Genomic DNA, 19728 nt, shown 5'->3' on the forward strand with positions numbered 1-19728 from the left:
TACTGGCACAGGACGAGGTGCTGCAACAGCCTTGAATGAGGGAGAATAAAGTTTGTTTTAAATATTTCTTCTTGTGTGTTATTCATTTAAAGTTGACAACTTGTAATCTATTCATTTTATTTTTGCATTATATTTTTAAAAACTGTTTCTTACCAAATGTGGTTTTTGTTCTGATTTTTTTAGCCTCTTGTATTTAGGATGTGACACTTTGAAAAAGGTTTCCCTTTTGAAACGGCTTGTTTCCGTTTTGTATTTTGATTATGTTGAAGTGTGGCCAAGAATAGCCTGTAAAATTTTAATAACTGCAATAATTGTAAAAACCTTTATGAAGAACATTTATTCTCGACAGTACTTGGATATAGGGTAAATGTTGGTCACAAAATATTCTTAATGAATACTATTATGAGTAATGTCAATCAAGTCTCATCATCAAATATAATTGTGACTATCACTCTTAGCTCATTGGTTGTCTGATATTGATATAGAAATTGATAAAACTCTGTTTAGTAGTGAAAATGCTTCTTACGCAGTGTGACTTGCCGTCCGATAACTGAAAACTGTTCCTTTAAACACGATTGTGGTTTTTGGCAAACCTTACAAAACCCAAAGCTGACTGAAGCTGCAGCTTCTTGTTGATAACCGGTGGGTCCTGTATGGTTGGATGAGGGCTGGGTGATTCTTGTGACTTGTCCTACAAAAATATATGGTCATTAACTTGGAAGCAGTCTTAACTTTCAGCAACAGATAAAGAAATGAGAAAAAACAGCAAATGAAATGCACACAGGCCAGTTAACGTCACACCACACACACACACACACACACACTCATGGGCCTAATTTATCAGCTCCGCGAGGGAGAAATGCACACATTGACAGACATTTTTCTCTCCGACTTCTCCATCAGCTGGGGATTGTTTCAAAACAATTTTACGCCAGAACAACAGAGGGCTTAGCGCTATTCTGAGGTATCATGCCACCATTACAGTCACGTTTCCGGTCCACGGTGGTGTATTTACTATTGTGTTTACATTGTTTTTATGTATTTCAGAGACTTTTGAACACAGACTGATTTGCCCCTCACTCTCCTCCACCGCATCTTTAGATCAGCACCTCTAAACTCAAGTTTCTCGTCTTTTCCGTCCACGAATAAAACGCTTGCTGCATATCTTTATACTTCTTTAATCACAGGTGAATAGATGTAAACTCCGCGATGCATTATTCAGTCTGTTTCATGTCTGCTGCTAAATATCATTTTACTTTTTGATGAGGCAAAGATTAATTTACAGAAAGCCACATCCTCAACAATCAAAAGCTTGCAGTCAGTCTGTTTCGATGTATAGTTAAAAATTGGGGCATTTCTTCATCACCCTCTGCGAACACTCGGCGAGCCCTTGCACCGACGCATAATGGAGTTGCATGTCTATGTACCGATGCAGACGGAGAAGTATAAATTGTGCTTTACTTTAGACTGTTAGGTGGGGCTGCCAGCAGCAGAGAACACTTTCCACCAAATGTAATATTGCCAGAGTGCACATGAAATCTGCACGTTAACACAACAATGAGTCAACACGCTAGAGGTGTGAATCTTCACTTGTCTCCCGATTCGATTACTATTATTGGGTCAGCGATTCAACTCTATTCGATATCCCGATGCATCACGATTATTTATTATATATTTGGAGAATGAATCAAGTTCTGTTTGATGCAGAAAATAATAAAACATAAAACAAATTCTACACTTCCAATTGTTAAGATGTGTGTTTTATTCTTTCTGATAATAACACCAGCAGAAGGCTGTGGGCTGGATTAGGATTAAATTACCCAGCTGATGGATCTCCTTCACTAACCAGCTAACTACAAACCTTTCCACTGACATGTCCTGTGTGACCCTCACCATGTGACCCTCATGTTCATGTAACCCTCATGTCCATGCTGTCTCTGGAGGAGCAGATAGGAGACAAGACTTCCTGTAACCTAAAATGAACCAAAGCTTCCTCCCAGTTTCTCTTTAAGCTGAATTTAACATCAGTTTATCATCATGAAACAAAATAATAAAGTGGAACAAAAACTTCTATCTTTTATTTCGCTCTCCTTTTAACTTCTCCGTGTCCCTAAATAAAAGAGACAGACGATCACGCTGCAGCCGCCGTCGTTGACCCCGCCCCCTCCCCAAGACCGGATCTCCCAGCATCACAACACTCGGTCTGACTGAGCGCTTCCAGGAGAAACAATAATTAAATTATGAAAATAGTAACGCGTGTTTGGAGCATCGGTTTGGAGGAGCATCCTCCGATCCTCTCGTGTGAGTAGACAGTGTCTCTCTCTCTCTCTCTCGCTCAGTTGCTGTGCGAGCGGAGCGCGCCGCATGACAACCCGCTCAATTAATGTAATTCATGGCCCAAATCCAAGAGAACTGGTCGGGCTGATTCTGTTCCGGTTCGGTCTCAGGTTACAACTCTAGCACTCAGCCCTGCAGTACCACATTAAGGCGGAACCACTTGGTAAATGTGGAGGACACTCACTCTGACAGATTTGGATGCTGCGCTGGTGCCGCCGTTAAAAAAACAAACCTACATTCCACTATAATCGATTATGGCGTACTCTTCTACGATGCAGAATCGTTCATGTCCGCATCCGGATGCATCGATTATTTGATTATTTTCCTCAGCTCTACAACGCGCCCCTAAGAGGTTGAGCCAGATAAGAGATTTGAAGCAGAAGTGCGTAGGCGTGCAGCATAACTGTGTTAAAGAATTCTTTCTCAAAGAAGCTTTAAAATTAGGGATGAACAAATATCGGTATCAGCCAATGTTAGTAAATTTTTTTAACACATCGGTATCGGCCGATATTAACAACCAATATTTTTTCCATCTTGTTTCCCTTTGATTCTGTTTCAGAGGGTGAGGGGGGTGATATGTATTTGTTTAGTCATGTGACGGTGATTTTAATCTTCTCAGAAGCATAAATGTGTGTGGTGAGTGTACATAATAATGTAAATTCAGCTTTAATCATTTTCATTTCATACAAAATCTGTAGATTTTAGAAGCATTAATGTCAGGTTATTGGTATCGGCAAATAGCGGTAATCGGCCATCGGTAATCAGTGATATTAATATCCGTATCAGCCCAAAAATTTCATATCAGTGCATCACTATTTAAAATTCTCACAGAATGTTGAGAGGAATGACGAGTCGTTCATGCACATGCACAGAGATGTGGAAAGGCAGCGTTTTTGAAGCTCACCCAACAAACTTTTTAGGTATTAAGCTAGCAGTTAGCCTTTTGGTTTTACTCACCACTAAGGCCTAGGGCTGAATGATTAATTGCAAATGCAATTAAATTCCGATGTGACAAAATATTTTCTAATCACAAAGGCTGCAATTTTACTGGCAGCGAGTGGTAAGCACAATGCTATAATACATTGAAAACCCCATAGGGATGCTAATGCTAATACTGCCAATTACATTACATTCTTACGAATAAGGAACGTGCCAATTTATTACATTTGGAGTCTAATAAAAAGTAAAAACTGCCATTAATCAAATAAGTACAGACAGATATTTTAGTAAAGCTTGAAAACCTTAAGAGACTTAAACTCCACTGAGTTTTGGCTAGCAGCCATGGAAGTAACTAAACTACAGAAGCTCTGCATGGACAAGATGTTAAAAACTCTAAACACAAAAGACACACGTCTTTCCTGCAAATCAATTTTCACAGTTGATGCTAATACCTACTAGGGTTATCACGGTAACCGGTGTAGCAGTAAACCCCAGTAAAAAAGTTGACCGTAATAATAACCGTCTTGTTTTTTTTTTTTATAAAAATATTATCTCGGTGGCATACCGTGGCTGTGGTATAGGCGCAGTGACCCTTACCAGCCACTGTATCATCTGCTGAAGTTGCCGGCGGCACATGTGCACTTTGTTGTTTACAGCCAAAATTTTCTTGAAGTTAAAGCTGAAATAATGGCCATAGGGGGATACGGCAGCACTCAGGACATTTATTATCCCTCAAAGAAGACAAGTGAAGCATGGGCATTTTTTTGATATTTGAAGAATGCAGAGGGACATTTGATAGAAGACGGCTATCCTGTTTGCAGCACGTGCAGAAAAAGTGTCTGTGAAAGGCAGCAACGCTTCAAATCACATGACACAGCTGCGTGACCATCACCCACAACTCTACAGTCAACGCAAGGCAAGCTAACGTTAGCGTTTTAGCTAAAATGCGTGATCCGAGGATTTGGGTTGAGGGAGAATGCAACGAGTCGCTAAAGCAGCCGCAGCGCCGCTACCTGCATATAAACCGTGTCACGGACACCCCCATGTTGAAATGACGCTATGCATTACGGGGCTCCCAGGGGCAGATAAGAGTTGGTCTCTCTCCGAGAATAATTATGAATTTAATAATGATTACTGCCTGATGACATTTTCCCACATCTGCAAAGCTCACTGGAAGGACACAAACCGAGCACAATATTTTCCTGTTATAGGGTTTGTTACTGAAGGAAGGGTAAAAAAGTATCTGATTAGAAGGCTACTTGAGTACTGAGTATCATCTGATCTAATATTTTTAAATGATGACATCAAACAGACAAAAAATAAGAAGTTCTGGGCAAATATCGGTATTTTAAAGACTAAAGGGAAAAAATGTTAACAAATAAACAACATAATTACAAAATAACACATTTTAGGCCAAATTTAGACACAAACTGAGGACAATACTTCCTGACATACAGGGTTTATTTAATTGTGTGAAAATGTAACACATTAAAATACCGCGATAATACCGAAAACCGTGGTAATTTTGGTCACAATAACCGTGAGGTTAAATTTTCACACAGTGACGACCCTAATACCTACGCTCCTTCAAGCGGTGCTCCTGGCTGCAAAGCATTGCACCTTCAAAAACAAAATTTTGTCTTTACTTGTGAGTGTTTATGTTTATGTAGACAAATAAACTTGTTGATATATTTAGATAAATATGAATGTTGAGGGTCTGACCTCATGAGGAAATTACTATGCAGTGATTTTCTCCAAAATGACTGTGCTTAAATTGCTCTGAAAAGCAAATAACCACATCAGCGCCAAGAAACTTCATTTCCCATGATGCTTTGCACACGGAAGCATTGGGATGATGTCACCGCCTAGTACCAGAAACACGTTCTGCGCATGTGCGGGAAGCCGTGGAGCTTTCCCCGCGAACTAAGACCATAAATCTTCAGCAGAGACAAAGAAACCTCGTTCTTTTGCCCAGGATACCTGGCGGTGAGGACACGCTTGTCGAACGCTCCGACTTCTTTGAGCACGCGGAAGCTCTAAGTGCCAAGTTGAGCCACGGAACTGCTGGAAACTAAACTGCAAGCCCATCAGATCTGCTCGTTTCTGCTCCCCTCCAGCTGATGTTTGAGGACACAGAACTGCGGAGGGAAACAACAACTCCATCCAGCTCTCAGAAACGCTGTAAGTTATAACTCAGCACAGAAAGAAACTTTGCTGTCTCTGTCCAGCCCGTGGAGAAACACTCGTGAACGCCAAACAACGGAGAAAGCATCAAACCGACGGATGACGCCGGAAACTGCGGAGAAAAACGGAGAACCGTCAAGTCATAACAGCGGGGGACGCCTTGCTGCTTTGGTGATCAGGAAACTCATTTTTTTTCTCTCCTTTTCTTCTCCCGTTTCCTCTATAGTCTCAAATAAGCAATAAACCGCGTCTATTGCTTAAAAAGTAGCTTCGTGTTTTCCTCTTTCGTCCCAAACACGTCCGTCGGGTCATTTTGAAAGAATAAACTGCTTATTAATCATTGTTTGGTATCTTAAAATGGTTTCTGTCATGGCCAGGCTGAAACTAAAAGATATTAATTTGTGATTAATCTTTTGTGTTGTTTCATGATCTTTTGAAATGTTTTGAGTGATTTAAGGTTAAGTTACTACTGATTCTAAGTGCTTTGGAAGTTAAAGTGCAAGTTGCCACCCACACTTTAGCCAGACAAAGGGGTCAGCCATCTTGTATTCAAGACTCCATTTTGAATCCATACACACGCACACACACACACACATACACACTACTCCTTTGTGAGAACAAAGGACCCCATTCATACATCCTCCATCACATGCAAACACATCCATCTTCAATCATATCACACGGTTATTATTCATCTATTCCACTGTTTATTCATTTGACAAATTGTTAATTAAACGTTATAAAATTCAGATTTTCGTCTCCAGTAGCTTTGTTGTGTCGAAGAGAAGTCTCTGCTCCAAGGATTCTACGAACTTCAAGAAAGACTGATAAGAGTTTTGGATTCAATTTTTCCCCGGAAAAAGGGGAATGGTGCCCCGTATATCTAAGAATATCTTAATTAATTAATAAATCAGTAAATATTCCCATATTTACAGAATTTATTGAAGAATCCAAAAGTAAGTTGAAGCTTACTAATTGTTCGCTCCTAATAACCCCAACATTTTATTGGTGCGGCCGTGTGAGGCTTGGATACACAGAGATTTCTATCCGGCACAAACAAACAAATAAATCCAAAGAGCTTGAATTAAAAATAATCCGTTGTTCAGCCTTGAACCAGCAACAGAGTGGTGCTGATTTCGCTGAGCAGGAAGCTGCATCGAACTCTCACCAGTAACTCAGTGCTTCTTTAAAGGTGCAACGTGTAATTAATTCTGGCTAACCTTTTAGGTTAAAATTCAGCTTTTCCTTAAAGGTGCAACGTGTAATTAATTCTGGCTAACCTTTTAGGTTAAAATTCAGTTTTTCCTTAAAGGTGCAACGTGTAATTAATTCTGGCTAACCTTTTAGGTTAAAATTCAGTTCCTCATTAAAGGTGCAGCGTGTAAGTAATTCTGACTAACCCTTTTAGGCTAAAATTAACTGCTAATTTAGCGACTTTAACTCACAGTGGCTATTATAACTAACTGAAACCTTCACTCAAAGACTGATAACACCTTGTTTGCTAATATTCTGAAGGAATAACTAGCATATTTAACACTGCAAGTGTTGTAAGACGTTGCTACGGCAACGCACCAGCTTTTGCTAAAATACTGAAAGGAATAGTATTTTAGGCGTTAGTCACGGCATTCCGTGCAATCTTAAAACGCTAAAACCTGTGCGCACAAAGGTTAATTTAGTGTTTTTCTGCTACAAAGCTAGCAGTTGCTGCCCAAAAGGTGCAGCTTGAGCTATCTGCAGAAGCTCTACTAGGCTATTTTTGGTTCGGTTGTTAAAATGGAGGGACAGAGTAGTGAACTGACCAACTCCCGGCAACCAGGTGGCGCTGCGGCCCACGACTATGAACCTGGCCTACTTTCTGGACAAATATTGTCCAAACTGGTCGCGGTTGCTCGAGAACCCGACTACCCTTCTAGGGATTTCACTGAAGAACAGCGTAGCGACGAGCTAGAAGCTGTAATTGATCAAATAGAAAACCCGGATGGTACAAAACCAATCCAGGTTCACTTAGCTAAGTTAGCCCTGATCCTCTATCAGAGAGGACTCCAACGTGGTCAGAAGATCATGAAGCTCCAGAGCATGCTAGCTGAAAGGCAGCAAAATGGAAGGCAGAAGGATGACGAGGAGGAAGCCAGCACCGATTCTGGGGAAGATGGGGAGAAGACCCCGCCCCCTTCTGCTGATGACAACAGACAGTGGGAAGGGGGGGAACACCGTGACTCTGAGGCTGAGCCAGAGTGCTCTCCCACACCGGTACGAAAGCAAGCCGGCAAAGCCAACCAGGGTCCGCCCAGGACTATCGCCAAAGACCAATTGGTTTCCTCCACCCAAGGTAGCGAGGGACCGCCGTCCCGCCGTAAAGGTAGGCTACCTCCTGATACGGCTCCATACGATAATCAACAGTATGTGGTGTGGGACTATCTGGACGGACGCACGCCGCAGGGGAGAGATGAAGCTTATCTGTCCCAACCTTCGGCCCCGTTCCCTACACACACTATAGGGCATTCAGGACCATCTAGGGGCCGAGGGCAGTTCGCCCTCGAATCCCAGGTTGGACCACCACCCTCATCTTCACGGCCTTCTCAATCAGTGAGAAGTCGACCAGCTGAGCGGCACCTCTATTTAGACCGCTCCCCCAGTCCACAAAGGGTGCAAGGTGCCGATTGGGGTTATGCACCCCAAGCTGCACCTCCACCATCCACCCATCCTAGCTACTCCGGTATTCGGCATGCCGATAACCAGCTGCAGGACAAAGCATCATACGCCAGTCCGTACCCGGACAAAGCGTATTACGCAGATGCCCCAGTTGAAAGACGCAGGCTGCACTACGCAGACGTGCCCCGGGAGGAGGATCTCCCAGGACACCCACGTGACGTGCCAGCAGCCCGCCACAACATGCCGGACCCCGATTTGGGCCCCAGGAGTCAACATTGGGAGCCCAGAGCACAGCAGCGATATCCAGCGCCCTCTGAGACAGACCGTGGGTCAGAGTCAGAGGATGACGCGCCGTACCGTGAGTCAGGGCTCCGTGTACGTCAAATTGAATCGCTAGCTAAAGACATAGAACGCTTTGATCCTAACACCAATGAATCCAACGTCGACGATTATCTCAGGGAGATAGAACGTTGTCTGCTTGATCTTCCAGCACCCTCTTCAAGGGAAAAGCTCAGGCTAATTTGGAAAACCACATCTAGAACGGTGCACGGTTTCATGGAAACTCTACCACCTGACATTCGTGATCGGTACTCCTCGCTCTGCCGAGCGTTGAGAGATGAATACGCCACGTATGCAGACTCTGCGTCAGCTACAATGGGGGCCTTCTCCATCAAACACGGGAGGAACGAACCCCCCAGAGAGTATTATCGCCGACTCAAAAGTGCTTATTTCCAAGGTCGAAACGGCCCTGGGCTCGAGGAAGACCCTGCCTTCAGATCCCTGTTCATTCACAACCTGCACGAGTGTGTTCGATCCGAAGTCTCAATGTATTGTCGGATGAAAAAACTGACAACTCAGGAGATTAGGAGATACGCTCAACAGGCTTGGGAAGCCGGCGGAAAGCCCCAAAAGCCTGACGCACATCACCGCGTCATGCACCTAACTCCCGACACCGAGCCGCGTTTGGAGCTCGAAGGCACAGAAGCTCCACCCACTAAGCAAAAATCTGCTAAACCTAGACCTGCTAAACCGCGAGAGCAGTCCCAATCTCCTCAACAGGGGAAGGGGGGTGCTGATTGGCCGCCTAGGTCTGGACAATCAGACAGGAAGTGGCCCAACCAAAACCAACGGCAGGCAGGTCGGAACAGTGGAAGGTTTAAGGAGCGCCGCCCACAGGTAGGTCCCGAACACAAGTCCGCAGGTGAGTACTTGACCAAAGCCGACCTCCAGGAGATGTTTCAGCAGTTCCTAGCTAAACAGAAGGAACAGCTGAGATCTGCAGATGAGACCCCTGAACCAAAGTCTGCTTCTAAGAAGCCAGACTCAGAGCCAACGTCCGCATGACTAGGCGTGGCTCAACCCCCCAGCGTGGCCAGGACTTACCTGATCAGTTGGGGAAACACTACTGGTAGACCACAGGAGTCTCCTGAAATCTACCCCCCAGAGAAACCAGATACTAAATTTCTGAAGTTCCTTGGTGACTTAACAAACCATGATCATGCTCGCCGTTTGTACTGTAGCACCAATCTAGGTGGATGCATACAAGTTGATGCTCTGCTGGATACCGGCTCAGAAATCACCCTGATGTGCTCCACATTGTTCCATCGCGTGTCTGACACCATGCGGTCGCTCGGGAAACCAGTCCAGGTTGAACCTTGTGACCTGAAAATCACCAGCTACACCCAGACCCGGGAGTGTATCACTCACCGGGCGTGGCTGGATATCACCTTCCAAGACATGACTCTGGTTCACCCGTTTTATGTCTGCCAGCTAGACACTGAACCACTTCTCATTGGTCAGGACCTGCTTGAACGTCTAGCTCCCCTCATCGACTGCCAGAAGGGTCAACTGTGGGCCCAGGTGGACACACCTAAGCCCTGGAACCCAGATAGCAGCCGACCATCCTCCATTCTTGAGGTCAGCATAAGTGAGCCGCAAAACCCTTGTTCCAAGGTCATGCCCCTCCCTACGGCTCCCACAGACGATGTCCGCCTGCAAAGGCATGAAACCGCTCCTGGAACTCCGTTCCGCACACATTCATCTTTTCTCTGCTCGCTGAAGAACGTCAGCCTGCAGCCATATGCACCACACATAGTTGGTGGTCTTACCATCAACTGCACCCACATCTCAGATGCTCGCCTTGCTCTTTGGTCTGAAAAGTCAGCCATCAGCCAGCAGACGTTTGAACACCTGCGTCAGAAGGACCCCCTTCTGGTCAGCGTGACACGTAGCCATCGGCTCTTGTCACCTACTTGGCCGCAGAGGCTCCTGAAAGCGCCAGAGGTCTGCTCTCTGACTATCCAACTTGGAGCAAGACAGGTCACACATACATTCAGCATCATACCACAGCTTGATCCACCTGCACTCATTGGAGCAGATCTGCTGGTCCGACTCGGTGCCCAGCTGGACACTTGCAATCAAGTCCTTTGGGCCCGGGCCACACCATCCTCTGAGCCTGGCTCAGAAGGCCCTGAACACTTGCTGTCCGGTCAGACCATTCCACAGGCCTGCCGTGCAGTGGTTGAGGCCAGCACGGTTCTGCCCCCACAGGTCAAAGGAGTGCCCGTTCGTCTGACTCTGATGAAGCATCAGAAGCTGCCAGGCACACAGGCCTTCTTCCAGCCATCACCACACTTCTTGGAGCTCAACTTAGCCGTCTGTGGCACGCCACTCTTGGAGCTGAACAATCGTTCTGCGTACTTGTTGGTCGAAAATCCGACCCAGAGTCCTATCCACCTGCCGGCAGGAAAGCCCTTGGGCATGCTGATAGATAGCTCATTCCATGACTTCGAACTTTCAGTCCCCGTGATCGGACAACTTCCGTTGTTCTTGAACGACAGACAGGTTGGTGCAGACACATTCAGTACTTTCCCTTCACAAATGATTACCATCAAGCGGCATGAAGCCCTTCCTGAGGAACCCATTTGCAGTGCAACCTTAGATACTGACGGCGGTCAGTGTCTAACGGTTTTTGCAATAAATACTCAACCCTCTGAGTCACCGGTTGAAAGCCCGGAACACCAGAGACCCTCCTCCTCTGAACCTTATGACGGCTTCGAGGCCGAAGTCAGCCAGCAGCTTGACAAAGCGGATGCGCTGGAGTCAGAGGAGCAGAGAGCAGCGCTTAGAAGCCTGTTCTATGAGTTTCAGTCCATCTTATCCAGGGACTCCCTGGACTGTGGACTCACAAACCTGCATACGGTTCGCATTCCAACGAACCCGAATGCCCCTCCTACTTTTGTACGTCAGTACAAGATTCCCCTCGCTGCTTATGAGTCGATCCAGGAGATCCTCGATCAGCTGAAGGAGAAAAACATCATCAGAGAGTGTAACTCCACTTACAACTCTCCCATCTGGCCGGTTCTGAAACCGACTGGGAAATGGCGTCTCACCATAGACTATCGTGCACTGAACAAACAAGTACCTCTCTCCAGATGGCCTATGATCCATTTAGATCAAGAGCTAGCCAGAGTCAGAGATGCTCGTTTCTTCTCTACGGTTGACGTAGCCAACGGCTTCTGGACCATGAAGGTTAAGCCGGCAGACCAGTATAAACTAGCTTTCTCCTTTGGAAATCGCCAATATACTTGGAACCGCTGCCCCTTTGGCTACTCTAACTCACCTGCAGAGTTCAACATCTTCCTCCACAAAGCCATGTCAGATGCTGCTTCCAGAGGGAACCTCATATATGTCGATGACATCTTGATGAGGAGTCGAACCTTCGAGGAGCACCTGGCCGAACTCCGTCACGTGCTGCAACAGCTCGCTGATGCCGGAGCTAAATTGGCGATTCTCAAGGGACAGTGGTGTCGAACCAAAGTGGAGTATGTTGGACTGCTGGTTGGCCCTAATGGAGTCGAGCCCCAAGCGGGACGCATTAGAGCCATTCAGGACATCAAAGCCCCAGCTAATCTGACTGAACTCAGGAGCTTCCTCGGAGTCTGCAACTACTCCAGGCAGTTCATTGAGGAGTACGCTGAAATAGCGAGGCCCCTCACCGAGCTACTTCGGAACGACACACCTTTCGTGTGGGACAGACCCCAAGAACACTCCTTCCAGTTCCTAAAACAGAAGTTGGCGCCCGCACCCTGTCTGGCTTACCCAGACAAGGATAAAGAGTTCTACATAGAGGCTACTTTCTCCTCTCACTGCCTGAGCGCTGCTTTGAAGCAGAAACACGATCAGGACATGAGAGTTGTGGCATACGCCAGCAAGCCTCTGAGCAAGGTGGAACTCCAATTCTCAGACTGCGAGAGAGCTCTCCTCTCTACAGTCTGGGCCGTCGAACACTTTCGTAGTTACATCGGTGGACAGAAAGTGATCATTGAAACGTGTCATCAGCCTGTCACCTTCCTAAACAGCCAGCGTCTGCGCGAAGGAAGAGTGTCAAACAGCCGCATTGCGACGTGGATGATGGTGCTCCAAGGATACAACATTGAGGTCAAGTATGGTCAGAACACCAAGCTAGCGCTAGGACAAGGGCTAGCTGGCTGCCAGCACTGTGACTCTGACTCCGTCATGGGCCCCCTGGACACACCTGCCGCAGTCTACCCAACCGCATCCAATCATCGCTACTTTGATGAGAATGTTTGCCAAGGGCTTCCGAAAGTTTACACTGATGGATGCTCCTACCTTCACGAAGGCCAGCTCCGTGCTGGGGTTGGAGTCGTTTGGGTTGACTGTGACACTAAGCAACCAAATCACTACCGGTTGGGCCAAAAGTCTAGTCAGTACGCCGAAATTGCTGCAGTGTTGATAACCCTCCAGCAGGCGGCAGCCTTGGACATCACTCAAATCGTCCTTTGCTCAGATTCAAACTACGCTAGACACAGCTTCATTTCTCACTTCCCCATGTGGAAGGAGAACCACATGAAAAACGCCAGGAACAGAGACGTGAAACACTCGGAGTTATTCCTAGCGTGTGATCTGCTCACCACTGAGAAAGGCATAATGGTCTACTGGAAAAAGGTCAAAGGTCACTCCAGGACCATAGGTCCAGAGAAAGATGGTAATGACGAAGCTGACCGCCTTGCTAAGCTTGGTGCTGACCAGGGAACCTGCTGGGAATTCAAAGACGAGTGGCTTCCACCCAAGGCCGTTCACGAGGTCTGCGCGATTACTCGTCGCCATGCTAAACAGGCAGACGAACCTCAGAACGTTGGGGTACCCGTGTTTCTAGGCAGACAACCACATGATGCGGACCTAGTCACCATGCAGGAACAAGATCCTGACCTGAAGCTCATCCGCGAGCTTCTCCAAAAGGGCCCGATGTCTAAACAACCGTCACCACCTACTGGCGCAAGCCGAGATTTGGTAACCCTGCATCGTCAACTCGCGCACCTGAAACTACAAAACGATTTGTTAGTTTACATGCGTGACGATCACAGCCCGCCGCGCTGGGTTGTTCCACTTGACCACAGAGGAGTCATGCTTGCCTACGCCCACGACACTCCGGTTGGAGGTCACCGCGGAGCAAAAGCTACCCTCGCGTCACTGACAGAAGTAGCATATTGGCCGTCGATGTCCAAGGACGTACACAGCTATGTCCAAGGCTGCCTCATCTGTGCCCAGTTTCAACCCTCCCAGCCGCTTGCTAGAGCACCACTGCAACGCAGGGGAATAACCTTCCCTTGGTCCCACCTGCAGATCGACTGGGTTGGACCGGTTCCCAAATCGGCAAGAGGAAACAAATATATGCTAACTGTAACTTGCAGTTTCACAAAGTGGGTTGAGTGCCTTCCAGCGCCAAACGATACAGCCGTCACAACCGCTGTACTGCTGATTAACCACGTTTTCAGTCGATGGGGACTTCCACTCTGCATTGACTCTGACCGGGGAACTCATTTCACATCCAGTGTAATGACGTCCCTGTTTGAACTTCTGGGAGTGGAAGTGAGATTCCACCTCCCCTATCACCCACAGTCATCCGGACAGGTCGAACGGATGAACCGCACGGTCGTCTCCATGCTCAAAAAGTGCGTCTGCTCCACGGGGAAGGACTGGGACGTCAAGCTCCCTCTGGTCCTGATGGCCATACGGTCCACTCCACAGAGATCCACGGGGGTTACGCCCTTTGAGATGATGACCGGCAGACTGATGACTCTACCACTGCACCTCCTGTATCACCCAGAGGATGTCAGTGTTGCCACTGCCTATACCGCTCATCAGTATGTGGCAGACTTGAAAACACACCTCAGAGCTACGTTCGCGCACGCTCAGAAGAAACTGGAGACCAACGTAGAAGGCGCTAAAGCCTACTACGACCAAAAGACAACCAGCCGCGAATACGAGGTGGGTGACAAAGTATTCTACTTTCGGTTCGCCCAACCGGCACGCAAAGCTAAGAAGTTCCTGCCCTGCTGGTCAGGACCAATTGAGATCGTGGCAAAACTCTCTCCAGTTGCATACAGGTTACGCATCACCAAAGCGAGACAGGAGCCTGTCTACAAATGGGTGCATGCAAACCAAATCAAACCCTACGTCAAACCATCCCCGCGGGTACAGAGACCAGACTCCCCGCAGGAGGTAGACGTAGTCTCGACATAGTTCTATGCATGGAAATGGAAAAGGGGGGAAGTGCACGTTTAACCCACTAACATGTACTAACCGACAAAGAACCAAGCCCCCCCCCGCCGTCATTTTCACTAACCAAGAGAAACTCCTCCTAGAACGCTAACAGGAAGTACTTACTAAAACCTTACAGGGTACTCTTGTAACTGTCAACCTACATTCTGCTCTGATTAATGAATCTCTACGTGCAATCAAGACTTTGTCTGAAACCATACATCAGGATATTGTGTACACAAGAGTGGTGAGAGATTTGATGCAGGACCTGCTCAGGGAAGTAAGTTCCACGCTGGACAGCTTGGTTGAAAGTCGTATTTCCCCGTACTTGGTACCACTGGACCTGCTCAAAGATAGCTTGACAGCTGCTACCCCTCTACTGTGCACCTTTCACAAATCCACCTAGCGTACAGCCTAGGTAGTGCAATTCCCATTCACGTTGATGCAGAACATTAGAACTCGGTTTCCTGTTAAACGTTCCCATAATTGTGACACCTCACATCTATAGGTTTAGGTCGATGCTGAACATTGGTATTTGAAAGGACGGTAGGCATTTCCACTTTGAACTAGAAACCTGACACTCCATCACCTCAACCTCGAACAGCATGACTCAGAGATTGAGATCATGGACGCTTTCCAGGGTTATAACTTTGCCTTCGATTTAGAAATTGACCAACAATTACTGATTGAAGGAACCAAATTTGCTAAGTTCACACAAAACCCGCGTGAACTTACTTTGACGCCCATGAATAGATACCCAAGACGCTACATTGACACAGATTATACCACCTTAATCTGCACATTGGTCGCCCTGGGGATGGAATGGCTCATCACGGCCGTGATAGCTTATTCCGCCTACAGGCGTGTTAATAAACTCCAAGATAAGATGCACTTGCTCACCTACGGTGTGCCTCGTGACCGCGTTCGGGGAGAATCCAAGCGTGAATGTACCACACCTGTCTAAAGGGGGTGAGCAACATTTTCTTTGTTATTCTGTAACCCTACGAGTAGTTCTCACTTTAGTCTACCTCACATTTTTATCTGAGTGTTGCATTATGTCACATTCTTTATAAGCTACACACTGAATGTATGACCTAAGAATGTATTTTATGAGATCTCAAGGTTGCTATGAATTTTCTTGGATGTTATATGTTTTTTTTTTTTTTGGGTTTTCTGTATTTTTGTTTCTTACTTGGTCACATATTAACTAGTGGTTATGTGCCGGCCCAGCTCAGTCTGTCAATGACTCTGTCTGACGCACCAGCACATTGTAGTACCTCTTAGTTTTATGGTCCTTGTTTTAGCCCAAAGACTGTCCTGATCCACCCTTTAGACCAAAAAAGGGGGGAATCTTGGGACCACATAGGTCAATGCGCGTTTGCGAACTATGGACCTCGTACATCACCGCGTGCTCCATAAACTGAACTGTATGGCCGGCGGTGAGATGCCTTTGTGTCCACTCGTGGAGTTAACCGCCCACCGACCTTCCTCCTTCTACACTACTACCTCTCGCATGGACGACATCATCATTGCGTACCACCTGCGTGAGTGGCTTCTTCTCGTTATGCGCGTTGGGGACTATCCCGTTTCCTATCCTCTTTGTGCCTGACCAGGATCAAAGACCAAAGGCGCCAGGATCCAAGACAAAGACCAAAGACAAAGGCGTCCAAGGAGACCAACGTCCTAAGGAACAAACCCACCTGTGCTTCCGACAATCAAGTCGACCTACGTTCATGAGGAACAAACCCATCTGTGCTTCCGACGATCGAGCTTTGGGCGCGATCCCCGAAACCAAAAGGGGGAATGTTGAGGGTCTGACCTCATGAGGAAATTACTATGCAGTGATTTTCTCCAAAATGACTGTGCTTAAATTGCTCTGAAAAGCAAATAACCACATCAGCGCCAAGAAACTTCATTTCCCATGATGCTTTGCACACGGAAGCATTGGGATGATGTCACCGCCTAGTACCAGAAACACGTTCTGCGCATGTGCGGGAAGCCGTGGAGCTTTCCCCGCGAACTAAGACCATAAATCTTCAGCAGAGACAAAGAAACCTCGTTCTTTTGCCCAGGATACCTGGCGGTGAGGACACGCTTGTCGAACGCTCCGACTTCTTTGAGCACGCGGAAGCTCTAAGTGCCAAGTTGAGCCACGGAACTGCTGGAAACTAAACTGCAAGCCCATCAGATCTGCTCGTTTCTGCTCCCCTCCAGCTGATGTTTGAGGACACAGAACTGCGGAGGGAAACAACAACTCCATCCAGCTCTCAGAAACGCTGTAAGTTATAACTCAGCACAGAAAGAAACTTTGCTGTCTCTGTCCAGCCCGTGGAGAAACACTCGTGAACGCCAAACAACGGAGAAAGCATCAAACCGACGGATGACGCCGGAAACTGCGGAGAAAAACGGAGAACCGTCAAGTCATAACAGCGGGGGACGCCTTGCTGCTTTGGTGATCAGGAAACTCATTTTTTTTCTCTCCTTTTCTTCTCCCGTTTCCTCTATAGTCTCAAATAAGCAATAAACCGCGTCTATTGCTTAAAAAGTAGCTTCGTGTTTTCCTCTTTCGTCCCAAACACGTCCGTCGGGTCATTTTGAAAGAATAAACTGCTTATTAATCATTGTTTGGTATCTTAAAATGGTTTCTGTCATGGCCAGGCTGAAACTAAAAGATATTAATTTGTGATTAATCTTTTGTGTTGTTTCATGATCTTTTGAAATGTTTTGAGTGATTTAAGGTTAAGTTACTACTGATTCTAAGTGCTTTGGAAGTTAAAGTGCAAGTTGCCACCCACACTTTAGCCAGACAAAGGGGTCAGCCATCTTGTATTCAAGACTCCATTTTGAATCCATACACACGCACACACACACACACATACACACTACTCCTTTGTGAGAACAAAGGACCCCATTCATACATCCTCCATCACATGCAAACACATCCATCTTCAATCATATCACACGGTTATTATTCATCTATTCCACTGTTTATTCATTTGACAAATTGTTAATTAAACGTTATAAAATTCAGATTTTCGTCTCCAGTAGCTTTGTTGTGTCGAAGAGAAGTCTCTGCTCCAAGGATTCTACGAACTTCAAGAAAGACTGATAAGAGTTTTGGATTCAATTTTTCCCCGGAAAAAGGGGAATGGTGCCCCGTATATCTAAGAATATCTTAATTAATTAATAAATCAGTAAATATTCCCATATTTACAGAATTTATTGAAGAATCCAAAAGTAAGTTGAAGCTTACTAATTGTTCGCTCCTAATAACCCCAACATGTAGATACATGAACTTGTTTTTATTCAGTACAAGTTACATAGATTTTTTTTTTGCTTCCGTTCGTTGAAAAATGAAAAAAGCCCCTTGAGAAAATAATCGTGAATTAAATTGCAATTACAATATTGAAGAAAAAAAATCGCAATTCGATTTTCCTAAATCGTTCAGCCCTACTAAGGCCTCTCCATCTGGTGGTTTTAATATGGGAACGATGCTGGTTTGTAGCACTAACTTGTCACAATATCCACTTTGGTACCAGCGGGTGTTTGTAAAGCCGTCATCTGTGGAACGACTGTCACGGACTAAAACGTTCTCAACTGCAGCATTAAGTCAGTCACTCTACGCTCTCTACTTGGAGATGGTGGGTGTTGGTGCCTTCAGGAAAGGCGGGTTCCATATCAGAAGCTAGCTTCATGGGGAGGAGCAAGGTATGATGACGCACTTAATTTCCATTGAGGCTTTTGCAGGTCCTTAGCTGTGAACTTGCAGCTGAGACAGGAAAATGCACAAATGCAGCCAAAAATGGCTTTTGGAGTGTTTTTCATTAGGAAATAACATCACATGGTAAAAGTGGATTTTGCCTGATAAAGTTCTTTAAATAATGTTAATTCCGGCTACCTCTGCTAAGAAATAAACTCAATGAGTATTGGTGTAAAAGTTCACTGTCAGTAAAACATGCAAATTTAGAAGCTGAATATAAAATATTTTAGCAACAAAACAACCGAGAACAAAGTTCAAGGTTCTATTGTTGTTTGTCAGCTGTTTTCTGTCGTTTGAAACTTTCAAAATCAGGTATTTTAAAGTTTGGTTGGAGTTTTTATTGTAGGTTTTTTCAGTATTTTTCCACAGCATTTCTTATGCAAATTCAGGTCAGCTGATCGTTTGTTTAGTCACAACTGACTTAAACATAAAATAATTTCCCTGGGGGGCGTTAACTTTGACAACTTGTTTTCATGCTATTTTTAATTAAGTGCCTTTTATTTCTTCTGATTTCAATCAGTTTTTTGTTGACAGTCGCCTGAAAGTCAAATTTTATGATTAAAAAGCTGCAAAAGTGTAAGAAAAACACAAAAAAATTTGACAACTTTGCTTGGACTAGACTTAGGCTTGGTTTCTTTAAGGTAACTATATTTTAATGGAACATTAGTGACTATAACACAAAATGAACATTTAAGTCCTTTCTGCCTCTGTCTGTTCTAAAATCTAAAAATACTTAAATGTAAGCAGGTTTTACTGGTTGCACATAAACATGTTTTTCTGTCCCAACCCTTCCCCACATTTCTACAAATCCAAATATATAAATCCGTAGAAAGATATTTTTTATAGAAAATATGCTGATGAGAATAAAATAATCCACAAAGATCTCTTTAAATATTCAGAAAGTGAAAATAGAGCAGTGTTTGATTTGAACAGACAGGAAATGGAGGCCTGTAAATTCTTTAGTGACATGGTGAGGCAGTTTAGATTAGCAGCAACATGAATTTGCAATCTGCGTTAGTGATACTGAAGTACTCCTGCCTTTTTATGACCTCTCCCTGGAAGAATCTCATCTTCAAAAGGGGAAAATTGTCTGTTAATCTGGTGTTTTTGCATTAATTTGGTTCTCATGGATTCATAAAGCATTTTTAATCCACTGTGCTGCTTTTTCTGCATCTAAAATCCTTAGAAATCATCTGGGAAAACCCCTACGCAGGTGATTCAGATCCTACAGGTTCCTACACGCACCAGGGTTCACGCTCTGGCTTTTTTCATTCTAGTTATATTATTTTGAG

The 19728-nt window shown here is 45.4% G+C and overlaps 1 protein-coding gene across 1 annotated transcript in view; it reads left to right on the plus strand.

Moving 5' to 3' along the window:
- zgc:77151 (AT-rich interactive domain-containing protein 5B) overlaps positions 1–19728 on the plus strand; it is a 68597-nt gene that overhangs the window by 18051 nt on the left and 30818 nt on the right. The gene's annotated exons all lie outside the window — the stretch shown is intronic.

Source organism: Nothobranchius furzeri, chromosome 10 (genome assembly GCF_043380555.1).
Source record: "Nothobranchius furzeri strain GRZ-AD chromosome 10, NfurGRZ-RIMD1, whole genome shotgun sequence".
Classification (NCBI taxonomy): domain Eukaryota; kingdom Metazoa; phylum Chordata; class Actinopteri; order Cyprinodontiformes; family Nothobranchiidae; genus Nothobranchius; species Nothobranchius furzeri.